Raw genomic sequence first — 18,914 nt, forward strand, 5'->3', positions numbered from 1 at the left:
GGTTCTCTTGCTCTTAGTGAGGAGGTCCCATCGGCAGGGACACAGAGCTCTGTCCCTGCCCCACACAGCCCCCCAGGCTGCAGCCAGCCACAGGATCAGAGGCACCTGGAGCCCAGCATGTGCCCCGAGAAGGCAGTAACTACCAAGAACAATTGGACTGGGAAGAGTACACTGGCCAAGAGCTTTCTGGAGAGCAAGGCTCCATTGCCTAGGAGGTGTCCAAAGGCATCAAAGAGAACAGACCGTCGGTGCAGTCCGGCTGGCATGGGATGGCTGGGAAGATGGCAGTGTCCAGGCCGTGGGGCCCAAGGCCTTGTGCTGGGAGAACGACAAGAGGGATGGGGACGTGTGGGACTATGTGAGCCTCCTGGAACTTCTCGAAGAATAAGCAGGATCCAGGGGGGAAAGAGCAGTCGTTTTTCCAATAGGTGGGCTCACCATGACCTTCCCGTGGGAGGCTTGGCTCGAGAACCTCTCACTAGTGTCGCACCCCCGACTGCCGCTCTGGGCCGCACTTGCCCTTCTGGAAGCCCGAGCCACCGTGGCACACGCGGCCTGTCCCGCCCTGGCCAGGCAGGTGCCCGAGGCAGGGCCCGAGAGCCTGCAGCCTGCCCTGCACAGCCCCCCAAGCCCCGGGGCAGCCCAGCCAGGAGCCCAGGCCCTCAGGCAGCAGCCGATTCCACAAAAGAAGTGTGCCTCGTGCTTCAGGTGGATGCAGTGGGTGCTGTGGGGCTGTTCTGCTGCTCCTGCCCAGCGACATCACCTGAGGATATTCTTTTCTTTTCTTTTCTTTTCTTTTCTTTTCTTTTCTTTTCTTTTCTTCTCTTTTCTTTTCTTTTCTTTTCTTTTCCTTTCTTTTTTTTCTTTCCTTTCCTTTCCTTTCCTTTTCTTTCCTTTTCCTTTTCCTTTCCTTTTCTTTTCTTTTCTTTTCTCTTTTCTTTTCTCTTCTCTTCTCTTCTCTTCTCTTTCCTTTCCTTTCCTTTTTTTTCTTTTCTTTTCTTTTCTTTTCTTTTCTTTTCTTTTCTTTTCTTTCTTTTTCCTTTCTTTCCTTTCCTTTCCTTCCTTTTTCCTTTCCTTTCCTTTCCTTTCCTTTCCTTTCCTTCCCTTCCATTCCCTTCCCTTCCCAAAGCTTCCCTTCCCTTCCCAAAGCTTCCCTTCCCAAAGCTTCCCTTCCTTTCCCAAAGCTTCCCTTCCCAAAGCTTCCCTTCATTTATTTTAGTTTCTCTTCCCTTCCCTTCCCTTAGCTTCCCTTCCCTTCCCTTCCCTTCCCTTCCCTTCCCTTCCCTTCCCTTCCCTTCCTTTCCTTTCCTTTCCCTTCCAAAAACTTCCCAAAACTTCCCTTCCCATCCCAAAACTTCCCTTCCTAACACTTCCCTTCCCAAAACTTCCCTTCCCTTCCCAAAACTTCCCTTCCCAAAACTTCCCTTCCCAAAACGTCCCTTCCCAAACCTTCCCTTCCCTAACCTTCCCTTCCCAAACCTTTCCTTCCCAAACCTTCCCTTCCCAAAGCTTCCCTAATCTTCCCTTCCCTTCCCAAAACTTCCCTTCCCTTCCCAAAACTTCCCAAACCTTCCCTTCCCAAACCTTCCCTTCCAAAACCTTCCCAAACCTTCCCAAAGCTTCCCTTCCCAAACCTTCCCTTCCAAAACCTTCCCAAACCTTCCCAAACCTTCCCTTCCCAAACCTTCCCAAACCTTCCCAAACCTTCCCTAACCTTCCCAAACCTTCCCTTCCCAAAGATTCCCAAACCTTCCCTTCCCTTCCCTTCCCAAAGCTTCCCTTCCCAAAGCTTCCCTTCCCAAAGCTTCCCTTCCCAAAGCTTCCCTTCCCAAAGGTTCCCTTCCCTTCCCAAAGCTTCCCTTCCCAAAGCTTCCCTTCCCAAAGCTTCCCTTCCCAAAGCTTCCCTTCCCTTCCCTTCCCAAAACTTCCCTTCCCAAAGCTTCCCTTCCCAAAGCTTCCCTTCCCAAAGCTTCCCTTCCCAAAGCTTCCCAAACCTTCCCAAAGCTTCCCTTCCCAAAGTTTCCCTTCCTTTCCCTTCCCAAAGCTTCCCTTTCCAAAGCTTCCCTTCCCTTCCCAAAGCTTCCCTTCCCAAAGCTTCCCTTCCCTTCCCAAAGCTTCCCAAAGCTTCCCTTCCCTTCCCAAAGCTTCCCTTCCCAAAACCCAGAGGGGAGCAGAGGCAGCGCCTGCCCTGCCCAGCACCTCTCCTGCCCCGGGCAGCCCCATGGCGGCCCAGCAGGCACACTCTGGTGCTGCAGAAGAGGAGATGGAGGAGGAAGGAGGAGACCCACAAAACTTTGGCTGCACAGGGAGAAAAGGCCCCAGGTTCTCCTGCTTTCATTGAGGAGGTGCCATCGGCAGGGACACAGAGCCCTGTTCCTGCCCCACACAGCCCCCCAGAGGAGCCAGCCAGAGGAGCAGAGGCACCTGGAGCCCAGCATGTGCCCCGAGAAGGCAGTAACTACCAAGAACAACCAGACTGGGAAGAGTACACTGGCCAAGAGCTTTCTGGAGAGCAAGGCTCCATTGCCCAGGAGGTGTTCAAAGGTACCAATGGGAAGAGACCATCGGTGCAGTCCGGCTGGGAGGACACCAGTGACCAAGAGGTGGCATGGGACGGCTGGCAAGATGCAAGCGTCCAGGGCGTGGGGCCCAAAGCTTGCAGCGGGAGCACGACGAGCGGCAAGAGGACAAGTGGGACGATGTGAGCCTCCTGGAACTCCTTGAGAAAGAAGCAGAGGCCAGGGAGCAAAGACCAGTAGTTCTTTCAATAGGTGAGCTCCCCATGTCCGTCTCCTTAGAGGCTGGGGTTGACCTCCTGTCACTAGAGTCGGGCACCCAAGTGCCCCAGGAGAGCCGCCGTGGCAGCAGCAAGCATCTCCCGGGACTCGTCTGTGCCGCAGGTGTGAGCCATGGAGCAGGACAAGGCAAGGCCCAAGTCGCAGTCCCCCAGCCCCTGGCCTGCCCCGCTGGGAGCCCAGGCCAGCAGCGAGCAGCAGCAGCAGGAGGCAGAGAGGGGTTCGGTCATGGCACAGCGAGAGACCGAGGAGGGAGCCTTGGCTGGGGAGCTGGAGCTTCCCCAGTGGGACCATGGGGAAGAGGCAGAGATCTCCCCTGGAGAAATACAGCAAGAAGAGAGCCCAGGGGCAGCCTGTGCTGATCCGTGGCTGATCCAGGAAATCTCCAGCTGGGAAGATGTGAGGGTCCAGGCCATGGGGCCCAAAGCTTGCAGAGGGAGGACGACGAGTGGGAAGAGGACGAGAGAGACGACGTGAGCCTCCTGGAACTTGTCGAGGAAGAAGCAGAGGCCAGGGAGCAAAGAGCAGTGGTTTTGACAATAGGTGGGCCCACCGCCAGAGGATCGGTGCCCGCGGCCAGCCCCGGGCCGGGCCTGCAGATGGTGGCCGAGCCAGAGTGCCCGGCACCATGAGGGAGCTGCACGGGCGGCCTTGGCCTGGCCGTGGCCCTGCGGCCTGAGCCGGCCCCAGCTGCTTCCGAGCATCCCCAGGGCTGTCCCCAGGGCTGTCCCCTAGGCCAAGTGGTGCCCAAGAGTGTGGTGGCCCAAAAGCAGCACCCGTGGGGGTGCTTTGGTGCCTGTGCCTGAAGTAAGGAGCAAAGGAGATTTTGCTTAGAAGACTTGGTCCACTCCCAATTCCATCCAAAAGCCAGCAGTTTCTCACAGGCATTTTGCATCATTGGAAGAAGCGGGTCACACCAAGGGGCTGGAAGCCTTTCCTTTTGCCTTGCCTTTTCTGTCCCGGGGCTGCTCCTCGCCACTTGCGCTGCCTGCGCCTGTTGCAGGGGGGCCGAGGGTGGCCCTTTGCCACACGGGCGCCTTGTGTCAGGGCCCTTGCTCTGTGATGCGGGGCGTGACGGGGCCAAAGGCCCTTGTGACATCAGAGAGCCCCGCCCTGGCTGAGGGAATCCAAGGGGCACTGCAGGGCCCTGCCGTGGCCAGTGCCAGGAGAGCCGCCGTGGCAGCAGCAAGCAGCTCCCGGGACTCGTCTGTGCCGCAGGTGTGAGCCACGGAGGAGAACAAGGCAAGGCCCAACTCAACCCCCCCAGCCTCTTGGCCAGCTGCCTGGAGGAGCAGGCCCTCAGCGGGCAGTGCCTGGGGGCTATGGGCAGCTCAGTCCTGCCGCTGTCAGAGACTGAGGACGAGGAGGAAGGGGCCTTTGTCCCCATGCACCCAGATTGGGAATAGCATGTGGAGGAAGAGCTTTCCCCACAGGCAGATGGCAGCGGCCGAGAGCTTTGCCTGGGGGAAGAAGCGACCATGAATGATTTTCAGCTAGGGCAGGCGGAAATGACAATTCAGCAAGTGTTCCCCTGGGGAGCTGTGAGACACCAGGAGTGGCAGCAGTGGGAGGGAGGTGTGACAGTGCAGTGGGCAGATGGGACACAGCAGCAGCTGTGCCAGTGGGCACAAAGTGTCACAGTGCAGGAGCTGTACCACTGGCACGAAGAGGAGGAGGACAGATGCCCAGAGTTGTCCCCGTGGGAAGAAGAGGAGCCAGGTGTAGAGGTGTGCCAGTCCAAAGGGGAGGAATTCCAGGAAGTGTCTCCTTTGGAAAAAGCTGTGCCAGGCCATGTGCACACACCGCCATGGGAAGAGGACGAGAGAGAGCCTGATTTGTCCGAAGCAGGAGACAAGAACCACCAGGAGCTATCCCAAGAGGACAGTGTCCAAGGGGTGTCCCGTTAGGAAAGAGACAGGCCTGAGCCAAAGCTGGTGGGGGGAAGAAAGCATGAGCAGCCCAGCAGGGCTGTCCCACCAGGGAGAAGGTGTCAGTGCCAAGCTCTGGGCCCAAGCCTTGGCCGCAGAGAAGGACGAGGATGGCCAGCCTTGTGCCCAGCAGGGGCCTGGCTCTCTCAGCACTGCAGGCACCCAGGGCGCAGCAGAGGCAGCGGGCAGCCTCGGGCAGCCCCAGGGTGGCCCAGGTGGCAGAGGCTGCTGCCACAGCCGGAGCTGCCGAGGAGGATGAGGAGCAGGAGGACGAGCAGGAGCAGGAGGAGCCCCGCGAACCTCTTGCTGCTCAGGGGAGACAGGCCCAAGGTTCTCTTGCTCTTAGTGAGGAGGTACCATCGGCAGGGACACAGAGCCCTGTCCCTGCCCCACACAGCCCCCCAGGCTGCAGCCAGCCACAGGATCAGAGGCACCTGGAGCCCAGCATGTGCCCCGAGAAGGCAGTAACTACCAAGAACAATTGGACTGGGAAGAGTACACTGGCCAAGAGCTTTCTGGAGAGCAAGGCTCCATTGCCTAGGAGGTGTCCAAAGGCATCAAAGAGAACAGACCGTCGGTGCAGTCCGGCTGGCATGGGATGGCTGGGAAGATGGCAGTGTCCAGGCCGTGGGGCCCAAGGCCTTGTGCTGGGAGAATGACAAGAGGGATGAGGATGTGTGGGACTACGTGAGCCTCCTGGAACTTCTTGAGTAATAAGCAGGATCCAGGGGGGAAAGAGCAGTCGTTTTTCCAATAGGTGGGCTCACCATGACCTTCCCGTGGGAGGCTTGGCTCGAGAACCTCTCACTAGTGTCGCACCCCCGACTGCCGCTCTGGGCCGCACTTGCCCTTCTGGAAGCCCGAGCCACCGTGGCACACGCGGCCTGTCCCGCCCTGGCCAGGCAGGTGCCCGAGGCAGGGCCCGAGAGCCTGCAGCCTGCCCTGCACAGCCCCCCAAGCCCCGGGGCAGCCCAGCCAGGAGCCCAGGCCCTCAGGCAGCAGCCGATTCCACAAAAGAAGTGTGCCTCGTGCTTCAGGTGGATGCAGTGGGTGCTGTGGGGCTGTTCTGCTGCTCCTGCCCAGCGACATCACCTGAGGATTTTCTTTTCTTTTCTTTTCTTTTCTTTTCTTTTCTTTTCTTTTCTTTTCTTTTCTTTCCTTTCCTTTCCTTTCCTTTCCTTTCCTTTCCTTTCCTTTCATTTTCCTTTTCCTTTTCCTTTTCTTTTCTTTTCTTTTCTTTTCTTTTCTTTTCTTTTCTTTTCTTTTCGTTTCTTTTCTTTTCTTTTCTTTTCTTTTCTTTTCTTTTCTTTTCTTTTCTTTTCTTTCTTTTTCCTTTCTTTCCTTTCCTTCCCTTCCCAAAGCTTCCCTTCCCTTCCCAAAGCTTCCCTTCCCTTCGAAAAGCTTCCCTTCCCAAAGCTTCCCTTCCCAAAGCTTCCCTTCCCAAAGCTTCCCTTCCCTTCCCAAAGCTTCCCTTCCCAAAGCTTCCCTTCCCAAAGCTTCCCTTCCCAAAGCTTCCCTTCCTTTCCCAAAGCTTCCCTTCCCAAAGCTTCCCTTCCTTTCCTTTCCCTTCCCTTCCCTTCCCTTCCCTTACCTTCCCTTCCCTTCCCAAAGCTTCCCTTCCCTTCGCTTCCCAAAGCTTCCCAAAGCTTCCCTTCCCTTCCCAAAGCTTCACTTCCCAAAGCTTCCCTTCCCTTCCCAAAGCTTCCCTTCCCAAAGCTTCCCTTCCCTTCCCAAAGCTTCCCTTCCTTTCCCAAAGCGTCCCTTCCCAAAGCGTCCCTTCCCAAAGCTTCCCAAAGCTACCCAAAGCTTCCCAAAGCTTCCCTTCCCTTCCCAAAGCTTCCCTTCCCTTCCCAAAGCTTCCCTTTCCAAAGCTTCCCTTCCCTTCCCAAAGCTTCCCTTCCCAAAGCTTCCCTTCCCTTCCCAAAGCTTCCCTTCCCAAAGCTTCCCTTCCCAAAGCTTCCCTTCCCAAAGCTTCCCAAACCTTCCCAAACCTTCCCTTCCCTTCCCAAAGCTTCCCTTCCCAAAGCTTCCCTTCCCTTCCCAAAGCTTCCCTTCCCAAACCTTCCCTTCCCTTCCCTTTCCTTCCCTTCCCTTCCCAAACCTTCCCTTCCCAAAGCTTCCCAAACCTTCCCAAACCTTCCCTAACCTTCCTAAACCTTCCCTTCCCAAAGCTTCCCTTCCCAAACCTTCCCTTCCCTTCCCTTCCCAAAGCTTCCCTTCCCAAAGCTTCCCTTCCCAAAGCTTCCCTTCCCAAAGCTTCCCTTCCCAAAGGTTCCCTTCCCTTCCCAAAGCTTCCCTTCCCAAAGCTTCCCTTCCCAAAGCTTCCCTTCCCAAAGCTTCCCTTCCCTTCCCTTCCCAAAACTTCCCTTCCCAAAGCTTCCCTTCCCAAAGCTTCCCTTCCCAAAGCTTCCCTTCCCAAAGCTTCCCTTCCCTTCCCAAAGCTTCCCTTCCCAAAGTTTCCCTTCCTTTCCCTTCCCAAAGCTTCCCTTTCCAAAGCTTCCCTTCCCTTCCCAAAGCTTCCCTTCCCAAAGCTTCCCTTCCCTTCCCAAAGCTTCCCAAAGCTTCCCTTCCCTTCCCAAAGCTTCCCTTCCCAAAGCTTCCCTTCCCTTCCCAAAGCTTCCCTTCCCAAAGTTTCCCTTCCCTTCCCAAAGCTTCCCTTCCCAAAGCTTCCCTTCCCTTCCCAAAGCTTCCCTTCCCAAAGCTTCCCTTCCCTTCCCAAAGCTTCCCTTCCCTTCCCAAAGCTCCCTTCCCAAAGCTTCCCCTTCCCAAAGCTTCCCAAGTTCCCAAAGCTTCCCAAAGCTTCCCAAACCTTCCCTTCCCTTCCCAAAGCTTCCCTTCCCTTCCCAAACCTTCCCTTCCCAAAGCTTCCCTTCCCTTCCCAAACCTTCCCTTCCCAAAGCTTCCCTTCCCTTCCCTTCCCTTCCCTTCCCTTCCCAAAGCTTCCCTTCCCTTCCCAAACCTTCCCTTCCCAAAGCTTCCCTTCCCAAAGCTTCCCTTCCCAAAGCTTCCCTTCCCTTCCCAAAGCTTCCCTTCCCAAAGCTTCCCTTCCCAAACTTCCCTTCCCAAACTTCCCTTCCCAAACCTTCCCTTCCCAAACCTTCCCCAACTTCCTTCAAACCTTCCCCTTCCACCTTCCTTCTTCCCAAACCTTCCCTTCCCACACGTTCCCTTCCCAAACCTTCCCTTCCCAAACCTTCCCAAACCTTCCCTTCCCAAACCTTCCCTTCCCAAACCTTCCCTTCCCAAACCTTCCTTTCCCTTCCCAAACCTTCCCTTCCCATCTCAAACCTTCCCTTCCCTTCCCAAAGCTTCCCTTCCCTTCCTTCCTTCCTTCCTCTTCCTTCCTTCCTTCCTTCCCTTCCTTCCTTCCTCAAAGCTTCCTTCCCTTCCCAAAGCTTCCCAAACCTTCCCTTCCCTTCCCTAAGCTTCCCTTCCCTAACCTTCCCTTCCCAAACCTTCCCTTCCCTTCCCAAACCTTCCCTTCCCAAACCTTCCCTTCCCTTCCCAAACCTTCCCTTCCCACTTCCCAAACTTCCCTTCCCCTTCCCAAACTTCCCTTCCCTTCCCAAATTCCCTTCCCCTTCCCTTCCCTTCCCAAATTCCCTTCCCTTCCCAAAGCTTCCTAAGCTTCCCTTCCCTTCCCAAAGCTTCCTTTCCTTAGCTTCCCGAAGCTTCCCTTCCCGAAGTTTCCCTTCCCTTCCCTAAGCTTTCCCTTCCCTAAACTTCAGTTCCACGCTCTGGGCCCAAGCCTTGGCCGCAGACATGGCCGAAGATGGCCAGCCTTGTGCCCAGCAGGGGCCTGGCTCTCTCAGCACTGCAGGCACCCAGAGGGGAGCAGAGGCAGCGCCTGCCCTGCCCAGCACCTCTCCTGCCCCGGGCAGCCCCATGGCGGCCCAGCAGGCACACTCTGGTGCTGCAGAAGAGGAGATGGAGGAGGAAGGAGGAGACCCACAAAACTCTGGCTGCACAGGGAGAAAAGGCCCCAGGTTCTCCTGCTTTCATTGAGGAGGTGCCATCGGCAGGGACACAGAGCCCCGTTCCTGCCCCACACAGCCCCCCAGAGGAGCCAGCCAGAGGAGCAGAGGCACCTGGAGCCCAGCATGTGCCCCGAGAAGGCAGTAACTACCAAGAACAATGGGACTGGGAAGAGTACACTGGCCAAGAGCTTTCTGGAGAGCTAGACTCCATTGCCCAGGAGGTGTTCAAAGGTACCAATGGGAAGAGACCATCGGTGCAGTCCAGCTGGGAGGACACCAGTGGCCAAGAGGTGGCATGGGACGGCTGGCAAGATGCAAGCGTCCAGGGCGTGGGGCCCAAGGCTTGCAGTGGGAGCACGACGAGCGGCAAGAGGACAAGTGGGACGATGTGAGCCTCCTGGAACTCCTTGAGAAAGAAGCAGAGGCCAGGGAGCAAAGACCAGTAGTTCTTTCAATAGGTGAGCTCCCCATGTCCGTCTCCTTAGAGGCTTGGGTTGACCTCCTGTCACTAGAGTCGGGCACCCAAGTGCCCCAGGAGAGCCGCCGTGGCAGCAGCAAGCATCTCCCGGGACTCGTCTGTGCCGCAGGTGTGAGCCATGGAGCAGGACAAGGCAAGGCCCAAGTCGCAGTCCCCCAGCCCCTGGCCTGCCCCGCTGGGAGCCCAGGCCAGCAGCGAGCAGCAGCAGCAGGAGGCAGAGAGGGGTTCGGTCGTGGCACAGCGAGAGACCGAGGAGGGAGCCTTGGCTGGGGAGCTGGAGCTTCCCCAGTGGGACCATGGGGAAGAGGCAGAGATCTCCCCTGGAGAAATACAGCAAGAAGAGAGCCCAGGGCCAGCCTGTGCTGAGCCGCGGCTGATCCAGGAAATCTCCAGCTGGGAAGATGCGAGCGTCCAGGCCATGGGGCCCAAAGCTTGCAGAGGGAGGATGGCGAGTGGGAAGACAACGAGTGAGACGATGTGAGCCTCCTGGAACTTGTCGAGGAAGAAGCAGAGGCCAGGGAGCAAAGAGCAGTGGTTTTGACAATAGGTGGGCCCACTGCCAGAGGATCGGTGCCCGCGGCCAGCCCCGGGCCGGGCCTGCAGATGGTGGCCGAGCCAGAGTGCCCGGCACCATGAGGGAGCTGCACGGGCGGCCTTGGCCTGGCCGTGGCCCTGCGGCCTGAGCCGGCCCCAGCTGCTTCCGAGCATCCCCAGGGCTGTCCCCAGGGCTGTCCCCAAGGCCAAGTGGTGCCCAAGAGTGTGGTGGCCCAAAAGCAGCACCCGTGGGGGTGCTTTGGTGCCTGTGCCTGAAGTAAGGAGCAAAGGAGATTTTGCTTAGAAGACTTGGTCCACTCGCAATTCCATCCAAAAGCCAGCAGTTTCTCACAGGCATTTCGCATCATTGGAAGAAGCGGGTCACACCAAGGGGCTGGAAGCCTTTCCTTTTGCCTTGCCTTTTCTGTCCCGGGGCTGCTCCTCGCCACTTGCGCTGCCTGCGCCTGTTGCAGGGGGGCCGAGGGTGGCCCTTTGCCACACGGGCGCCTTGTGTCAGGGCCCTTGCTCTGTGATGCGGGGCGTGACAGGGCCAAAGGCCCTTGTGACATCAGAGAGCCCCGCCCTGGCTGAGGGAATCCAAGGGGCACTGCAGGGCCCTGCCGTGGCCAGTGCCAGGAGAGCCGCCGTGGCAGCAGCAAGCAGCTCCCGGGACTCGTCTGTGCCGCAGGTGTGAGCCACGGAGGAGAACAAGGCAAGGCCCAACTCACAGCCCCCCAGCCTCTTGGCCAGCTGCCTGGAGGAGCAGGCCCTCAGCGGGCAGTGCCTGGGGGCTATGGGCAGCTCAGTCCTGCCGCTGTCAGAGACTGAGGACGAGGAGGAAGGGGCCTTTGTCCCCATGCACCAAGATTGGGAATAGCATGTGGAGGAAGAGCTTTCCCCACATGCAGATGGCAGCGGCCGAGAGCTTTGCCTGGGGGAAGAAGCGACCATGAGAGATTTTCAGCTAGGGCAGGCGGAAATGACAATTCAGCAAGTGTTCCCCTGGGGAGCTGTGAGACACCAGGAGTGGCAGCAGTGGGAGGGAGGCGTGACAGTGCAGTGGGCAGATGGGACACAGCAGCAGCTGTGCCAGTGGGCACAAAGTGTCACAGAGCAGGAGCTGTACCACTGGCACGAAGAGGAGGAGGACAGATGCCCAGAGTTGTCCCTGTGGGAAGAAGAGGAGCCAGGTGTAGAGGTGTGCCAGTGTGAAGGGGAGGAATTCCAGGAAGTGTCTCCTTTGGAAAAAGCTGTGCCAGGCCATGTGCACACACAGGCATGGGAAGAGGACGAGAGAGAGCCTGATTTGTCCGAAGCAGGAGACAAGAACCACCAGGAGCTATCCCAAGAGGACAGTGTCCAAGGGGTGTCCCGTTAGGAAAAAGACAGGCCTGAGGCAAAGCTGTTGTGGGGGGAAGAAAGCATGAGCAGCCCGGCAGGGCTGTCCCACCAGGGAGAAGGTGTCAGTGCCAAGCTCTGGGCCCAAGCCTTGGCCGCAGAGAAGGACGAGGATGGCCAGCCTTGTGCCCAGCAGGGGCCTGGCTCTCTCAGCACTGCTGGCACCCAGGGCGCAGCAGAGAGCTCTGTCCCTGCCCCACACAGCCCCCCAGGCTGCAGCCAGCCACAGGATCAGAGGCACCTGGAGCCCAGCATGTGCCCCGAGAAGGCAGTAACTACCAAGAACAATGGGACTGGGAAGAGTACACTGGCCAAGAGCTTTCTGGAGAGCAAGGCTCCATTGCCTAGGAGGTGTCCAAAGGCATCAAAGAGAACAGACTGTCGGTGCAGTCCGGCTGGCATGGGATGGCTGGGAAGATGGCAGTGTCCAGGCCGTGGGGCCCAATGCCTTGTGCTGGGAGAACGACAAGAGGGATGGGGACGTGTGGGACTATGTGAGCCTCCTGGAACTTCTCGAAGACTAAGCAGGATCCAGGGGGGAAAGAGCAGTCGTTTTTACAATAGGTGGGCTCACCGTGTCCTTCCCGTGGGAGGCTTGGCTCGAGAACCTCTCACTAGTGTTGCACCCCCGACTGCCGCTCTGGGCCGCACTTGCCCTTCTGGAAGCCCGAGCCACCGTGGCACACGCGGCCTGTCCCGCCCTGGCCAGGCAGGTGCCCGAGGCAGGGCCCGAGAGCCTGCAGCCTGCCCTGCACAGCCCCCCAAGCCCCGGGGCAGCCCAGCCGGGAGCCCAGGCCCTCAGGCAGCAGCCGATTCCACAAAGGAAGTGTGCCTCGTGCTTCAGGTGGATGCAGTAGGAGCTGCGGGGCTGTTCTGCTGCTTCTGCCCAGCGACACCACTGGAGGATTCTTTTCTCTTTTCTTTTCTTTTTTCTTTTCTTTTCTTATTTTTTCTTTTTTCTTTTTTCTTTTTTCTTTTTTCTTTTTTTTCTTTTCTTTTTTCTTTTCTTTTCTTTTCTTTTCTTTTCTCCTTTCCTTTCCTTTCCTTTCCTTTCCTTTCCTTTCCTTTCCTTTCCTTTCCTTTCCTTTCCTTTCCTTTCCTTTCCTTTCCTTTCCTTTCCTTTCCTTTCTCCTTTCCTTTCCTTTCTCCTTTCCTTTCTCCTTTCTCCTTTCCTTTCCTTTCCTTTCCTTTCCTTTCCTTTCCCCTTTCCTTTCCTTTCCCCTTTCCTTTCCTTTCCTTTCCTTTCCTTTCCTTTCCTTTCCTTTCCTTTCCTTTTTCTTACTCCTTTCTTTTTTCTTACGCCATTCTTTTTTTTCTCTTCCCTTTTCATTTTTTTTTCTCTTCTCTTTACACTCTTCTTCTTTTTTCTTTTAATTTTTTTTCTTGCCTTTTCCTTTCTTCTTTTTTCTTCTCCTTTCGTATCAATTTTTTCGTTTCCTTTCCATTCTATCTATAAATTTCATTCTTTCCCTTCTTTACCATACTTTACAGTTGGTTCTTTACCTTTTTTCTTTCCTTTCCTTTTTCTTTTCCCTTTCGTCTCTTCCTTTCTTTCCTTTTATTTTACCTTCTCCTTCCCGAAGCTTCCATTCCCTTCCCTTCCCAAAGCTTCCCTTCCCTTCCCAAAGCTTCCCTTCCCTTCCCAAAGCTTCCCATCCCTTCCCAAAGCTTCCCATCCCTTCCCAAAGCTTCCCTTCCCTTCCCAAAGCTTCCCTTCCCTTCCCAAAGCTTCCCTTCCCTTCCCTTCCCAACGCTTCCCAAAGCTTCCCAAAGCTTCCCTTCCCAAAGCATAGCAAAGCTTCCCTTCCCAAAGCTTCCCTTCCCAAAGCTTCCCTTCCCAAAGCTTCCCAAACCTTCCCAAAGCTTCCCTTCCCGAAGCTTCCCTTCCTTCCTTCCCCTCAGCTTCCCTTCCCTTTCCTTCAAGCCCCCTTCCCAAAGCTTCCCTTCCCTTCACTTCCCAAAGCTTCCCTTCCCAAAGCTTCCCTTCCCAAAGCTTCCCAAAGCTTCCCTTCCCTTCCCAAAGCTTCCCTTCCCAAAGCTTCCCTTCCCAAAGCTTCCCTTCCCAAAGCTTCCCTTCCCTTCCCAAAGCTTCCCTTCCTTTCCCAAAGCTTCCCTTCCCAAAGCTTCCCTTCCCAAAGCTTCCCAAAGCTTCCCAAAGCTTCCCAAAGCTTCCCAAAGCTTCCCTTCCCTTCCCAAAGCTTCCCAAAGCTTCCCTTCCTTTCCCTTCCCAAAGTCCCCTCCCTAAGCTTCCCTTCAAGGTTCTGGGCCCAAGCCTTGGCCGCAGACATGGCCGAAGATGGCCAGCCTTGTGCCCAGCAGGGGCCTGGCTCTCTCAGCACTGCAGGCACCCAGAGGGGAGCAGAGGCAGCGCCTGCCCTGCCCAGCACCTCTCCTGCCCCGGGCAGCCCCATGGCGGCCCAGCAGGCACACTCTGGTGCTGCAGAAGAGGAGATGGAGGAGGAAGGAGGAGACCCACAAAACTTTGGCTGCACAGGGAGAAAAGGCCCCAGGTTCTCCTGCTTTCATTGAGGAGGTGCCATCGGCAGGGACACAGAGCCCTGTTCCTGCCCCACACAGCCCCCCAGAGGAGCCAGCCAGAGGAGCAGAGGCACCTGGAGCCCAGCATGTGCCCCGAGAAGGCAGTAACTACCAAGAACAACCAGACTGGGAAGAGTACACTGGCCAAGAGCTTTCTGGAGAGCAAGGCTCCATTGCCCAGGAGGTGTTCAAAGGTACCAATGGGAAGAGACCATCGGTGCAGTCCGGCTGGGAGGACACCAGTGACCAAGAGGTGGCATGGGACGGCTGGCAAGATGCAAGCGTCCAGGGCGTGGGGCCCAAGGCTTGCAGCGGGAGCACGACGAGCGGCAAGAGGACAAGTGGGACGATGTGAGCCTCCTGGAACTCCTTGAGAAAGAAGCAGAGGCCAGGGAGCAAAGACCAGTAGTTCTTTCAATAGGTGAGCTCCCCATGTCCGTCTCCTTAGAGGCTGGGGTTGACCTCCTGTCACTAGAGTCGGGCACCCAAGTGCCCCAGGAGAGCCGCCGTGGCAGCAGCAAGCATCTCCCGGGACTCGTCTGTGCCGCAGGTGTGAGCCATGGAGCAGGACAAGGCAAGGCCCAAGTCGCAGTCCCCCAGCCCCTGGCCTGCCCCGCTGGGAGCCCAGGCCAGCAGCGAGCAGCAGCAGCAGGAGGCAGAGAGGGGTTCGGTCATGGCACAGCGAGAGACCGAGGAGGGAGCCTTGGCTGGGGAGCTGGAGCTTCCCCAGTGGGACCATGGGGAAGAGGCAGAGATCTCCCCTGGAGAAATACAGCAAGAAGAGAGCCCAGGGGCAGCCTGTGCTGATCCGTGGCTGATCCAGGAAATCTCCAGCTGGGAAGATGTGAGGGTCCAGGCCATGGGGCCCAAAGCTTGCAGAGGGAGGACGACGAGTGGGAAGAGGACGAGTGAGACGACGTGAGCCTCCTGGAACTTGTCGAGGAAGAAGCAGAGGCCAGGGAGCAAAGAGCAGTGGTTTTGACAATAGGTGGGCCCACCGCCAGAGGATCGGTGCCCGCGGCCAGCCCCGGGCCGGGCCTGCAGATGGTGGCCGAGCCAGAGTGCCCGGCACCATGAGGGAGCTGCACGGGCGGCCTTGGCCTGGCCGTGGCCCTGCGGCCTGAGCCGGCCCCAGCTGCTTCCGAGCATCCCCAGGGCTGTCCCCAGGGCTGTCCCCTAGGCCAAGTGGTGCCCAAGAGTGTGGTGGCCCAAAAGCAGCACCCGTGGGGGTGCTTTGGTGCCTGTGCCTGAAGTAAGGAGCAAAGGAGATTTTGCTTAGAAGACTTGGTCCACTCCCAATTCCATCCAAAAGCCAGCAGTTTCTCACAGGCATTTTGCATCATTGGAAGAAGCGGGTCACACCAAGGGGCTGGAAGCCTTTCCTTTTGCCTTGCCTTTTCTGTCCCGGGGCTGCTCCTCGCCACTTGCGCTGCCTGCGCCTGTTGCAGGGGGGCCGAGGGTGGCCCTTTGCCACACGGGCGCCTTGTGTCAGGGCCCTTGCTCTGTGATGCGGGGCGTGACGGGGCCAAAGGCCCTTGTGACATCAGAGAGCCCCGCCCTGGCTGAGGGAATCCAAGGGGCACTGCAGGGCCCTGCCGTGGCCAGTGCCAGGAGAGCCGCCGTGGCAGCAGCAAGCAGCTCCCGGGACTCGTCTGTGCCGCAGGTGTGAGCCACGGAGGAGAACAAGGCAAGGCCCAACTCACAGCCCCCCAGCCTCTTGGCCAGCTGCCTGGAGGAGCAGGCCCTCAGCGGGCAGTGCCTGGGGGCTATGGGCAGCTCAGTCCTGCCGCTGTCAGAGACTGAGGACGAGGAGGAAGGGGCCTTTGTCCCCATGCACCCAGATTGGGAATAGCATGTGGAGGAAGAGCTTTCCCCACAGGCAGATGGCAGCGGCCGAGAGCTTTGCCTGGGGGAAGAAGCGACCATGAGTGATTTTCAGCTAGGGCAGGCGGAAATGACAATTCAGCAAGTGTTCCCCTGGGGAGCTGTGAGACACCAGGAGTGGCAGCAGTGGGAGGGAGGTGTGACAGTGCAGTGGGCAGATGGGACACAGCAGCAGCTGTGCCAGTGGGCACAAAGTGTCACAGTGCAGGAGCTGTACCACTGGCACGAAGAGGAGGAGGACAGATGCCCAGAGTTGTCCCCGTGGGAAGAAGAGGAGCCAGGTGTAGAGGTGTGCCAGTGCGAAGGGGAGGGATTCCAGGAAGTGTCTCCTTTGGAAAAAGCTGTGCCAGGCCATGTGCACACACCGCCATGGGAAGAGGACGAGAGAGAGCCTGATTTGTCCGAAGAAGGAGACAAGAACCACCAGGAGCTATCCCAAGAGGACAGTGTCCAAGGGGTGTCCCGTTAGGAAAAAGACAGGCCTGAGCCAAAGCTGGTGGGGGGAAGAAAGCATGAGCAGCCCGGCAGGGCTGTCCCACCAGGGAGAAGGTGTCAGTGCCAAGCTCTGGGCCCAAGCCTTGGCCGCAGAGAAGGACGAGGATGGCCAGCCTTGTGCCCAGCAGGGGCCTGGCTCTCTCAGCACTGCAGGCACCCAGGGCACAGCAGAGGCAGCGGGCAGCCTCGGGCAGCCCCACAGCGGCCCAGGTGGCAGAGGCTGCTGCCACAGCCGGAGCTGCTGAGGAGGACGAGGAGGAGGAGGAGCAGAAGAAGGAGCAGCAGGAGCAGGAGGAGTCCAGCGAACCTCTTGCTGCTCAGGGGAGAAAGGCCCCAGGTTCTCTTGCTCTTAGTGAGGAGGTCCCATCGGCAGGGACAGAGAGCTCTGTCCCTGCCCCACACAGCCCCCCAGGCTGCAGCCAGCCACAGGATCAGAGGCACCTGGAGCCCAGCATGTGCCCCGAGAAGGCAGTAACTACCAAGAACAATGGGACTGGGAAGAGTACACTGGCCAAGAGCTTTCTGGAGAGCAAGGCTCCATTGCCTAGGAGGTGTCCAAAGGCATCAAAGAGAACAGACCGTCGGTGCAGTCCGGCTGGCATGGGATGGCTGGGAAGATGGCAGTGTCCAGGCCGTGGGGCGCAAGGCCTTGTGCTGGGAGAAGGACAAGAGGGATGAGGATGCGTGGGACTACGTGAGCCTCCTGGAACTCCTTGAGTAATAAGCAGGATCCAGGGGGGAAAGAGCAGTCGTTTTTACAATAGGTGGGCTCACCGTGTCCTTCCCGTGGGAGGCTTGGCTCGGGAACCTCTCACTAGTGTCACACCCCTGACTGCCGCTCTGGGCCGCACTTGCCCTTCTGGAAGCCCGAGCCACCGTGGCACACGCGGCCTGTCCCGCCCTGGCCCAGCAGGTGCCCGAGGCAGGGCCCGAGAGCCTGCAGCCTGCCCTGCACAGCCCCCCAAGCCCCGGGGCAGCCCAGCCGGGAGCCCAGGCCCTCAGGAAGCATCCGATTCCCCACAAGAAGTGTGCCTCACACTTCAGGTGGGAGCCGAGAGGGCTGTGAGGCTGTTCTGCTGCTCCTGCCCAGTGACACCACTGGAGGTCTCTTTACATACTTTCCTTTCCTTTCTTTCCTTTCCTTTCCTTTCCTTTCCTTTCCTTTCCTTTCCTTTCCTTTCCTTTCCTTTCCTTTCCTTTTCTTTCCTTTCCTTTTCTTTTCCTTCTCTTTTCCTTTTCTTTTCCTTCTCTTTTCCTTTTCTTTTCCTTCTCTTTTCCTTTTCTTTTCTTTTTTCTTTTCTTTTCTTTTCTTTTCTTTTCTTTTCTTTTCTTTTCTTTTCTTTTCTTTTCTTTTCTTTTCTTTTCTTTTTCCTTTCTTTCCTTTCCTTTCCTTTGTTTTTCCTTTCCTTTCCTTTCCTTTCCTTTCCTTTCCTTTCCTTTCCTTTCCCTTCCCAAAGCTTCCCTTCCCTTCCCTTCCCTTCCCTTCCCTTCCCTTCCCTTCCCTTCCCTTCCCTTCCCGTCCCGTCCCTTCCCTTTCCCTTTCCCTTTCCCTTTCCCTTTCCCTTTCCCTTTCCCTTTCCCTTTCCTTTCTTCTTACTCTTTTCTTTTTTCTTGCTCCTTTCTTTTTTCTTACTCCTTTCTTTTTTTTTCTCTTTCCTTTTCTTTTGATTTTTTCTTTCCTCTTCTTTTTACATTTCTTTTTTCTTTAAAATTTTTTCTTCTCCATTCGTATAATTTTTTCCTTTCCTTTCTTTTCTATCTATAAATATCACTCTTTTCTTTCTTTACCATTCTTTTCATTTGGTTTTTTACCTTTTTTTCTTACCTTTCTTTTTTCTTTTCCCTTTCGTTCCTTCCATTCTTTTCTTTTATTTTACCTTCTCCTTCCCTTCCCATCCCGAAGTTTCCCTTCCCACAGTTTCCCTTCCCAATGCTTCCCTTCCCGAAGCTTCCCGATGCTTCCCTAAGCTTCCCGAAGCGTCCCTAAGCTTTCTGTACCTAAGCTTCCCCAAGCTTCCCTTCCCTTCCCTTCCCTTCCCTTCCCTTCCCTTCCCTTCCCTTCCCTTCCCTTCCCTTCCCTTCCCTTCCCTTCCCTTCCCTTCCCTTCCCTTCCCTTCCCTTCCCTGAAGCTTCCCTTCCCTGAAGCTTCCCTTCCCTGAAGCTTCCCTGAAGCTTCCCTGAAACTTCCCTGAAACTTCCCTGAAACTTCCCTTCCCTGAAACTTCCCTTCCCTGAAACTTCCCTTCCCTGAAACATCCCTTCCCTAAAACATCCCTTCCCTTCCCTTCCCTGAAACCTCCCTTCCCTTCCCTTCCCTGAAACTTCCCTTCCCTGAAACTTCCCTTCCCTGAAACTTCCCTGAAACTTCCCTGAAACTTCCCTGAAACTTCCCTGAAACTTCCCTTCCCTGAAACTTCCCTGAAACTTCCCTTCCCTTCCCTGAAACTTCCCTTCCCTGAAACTTCCCTTCCCTGAAACTTCCCTGAAACTTCCCTGAAACTTCCCTTCCCTGAAACTTCCCTTCCCTGAAACTTCCCTTCCCTGAAACTTCCCTGAAACTTCCCTGAAACTTCCCTGAAACATCCCTTCCCTGAAACTTCCCTGAAACTTCCCTTCATTTAAACTTCCCTGAAACTTCCCTTCCCTGAAACTTCCCTGAAACTTCCCTGAAACATCCCTGAAACTTCCCTTCCCTAAAACATCCCTTCCCTGAAACTTCCCTTCCCTTCCCTTCCCTGAAACTTCCCTTCCCTGGAACTTCCCTTCCCTGAAACTTCCCTTCCCTGAAACTTCCCTTCCCTGAAACTTCCCTGAAACTTCCCTGAAACTTCCCTTCCCTTCCCTGAAACTTCCCTTCCCTGAAACTTCCTTGAAACTTCCCTGAACC

This window comes from Lichenostomus cassidix, chromosome Z, assembly GCF_008360975.1.
Source record: "Lichenostomus cassidix isolate B80296 chromosome Z, HeHo_3.0, whole genome shotgun sequence".
Lineage (NCBI taxonomy): Eukaryota > Metazoa > Chordata > Aves > Passeriformes > Meliphagidae > Lichenostomus > Lichenostomus cassidix.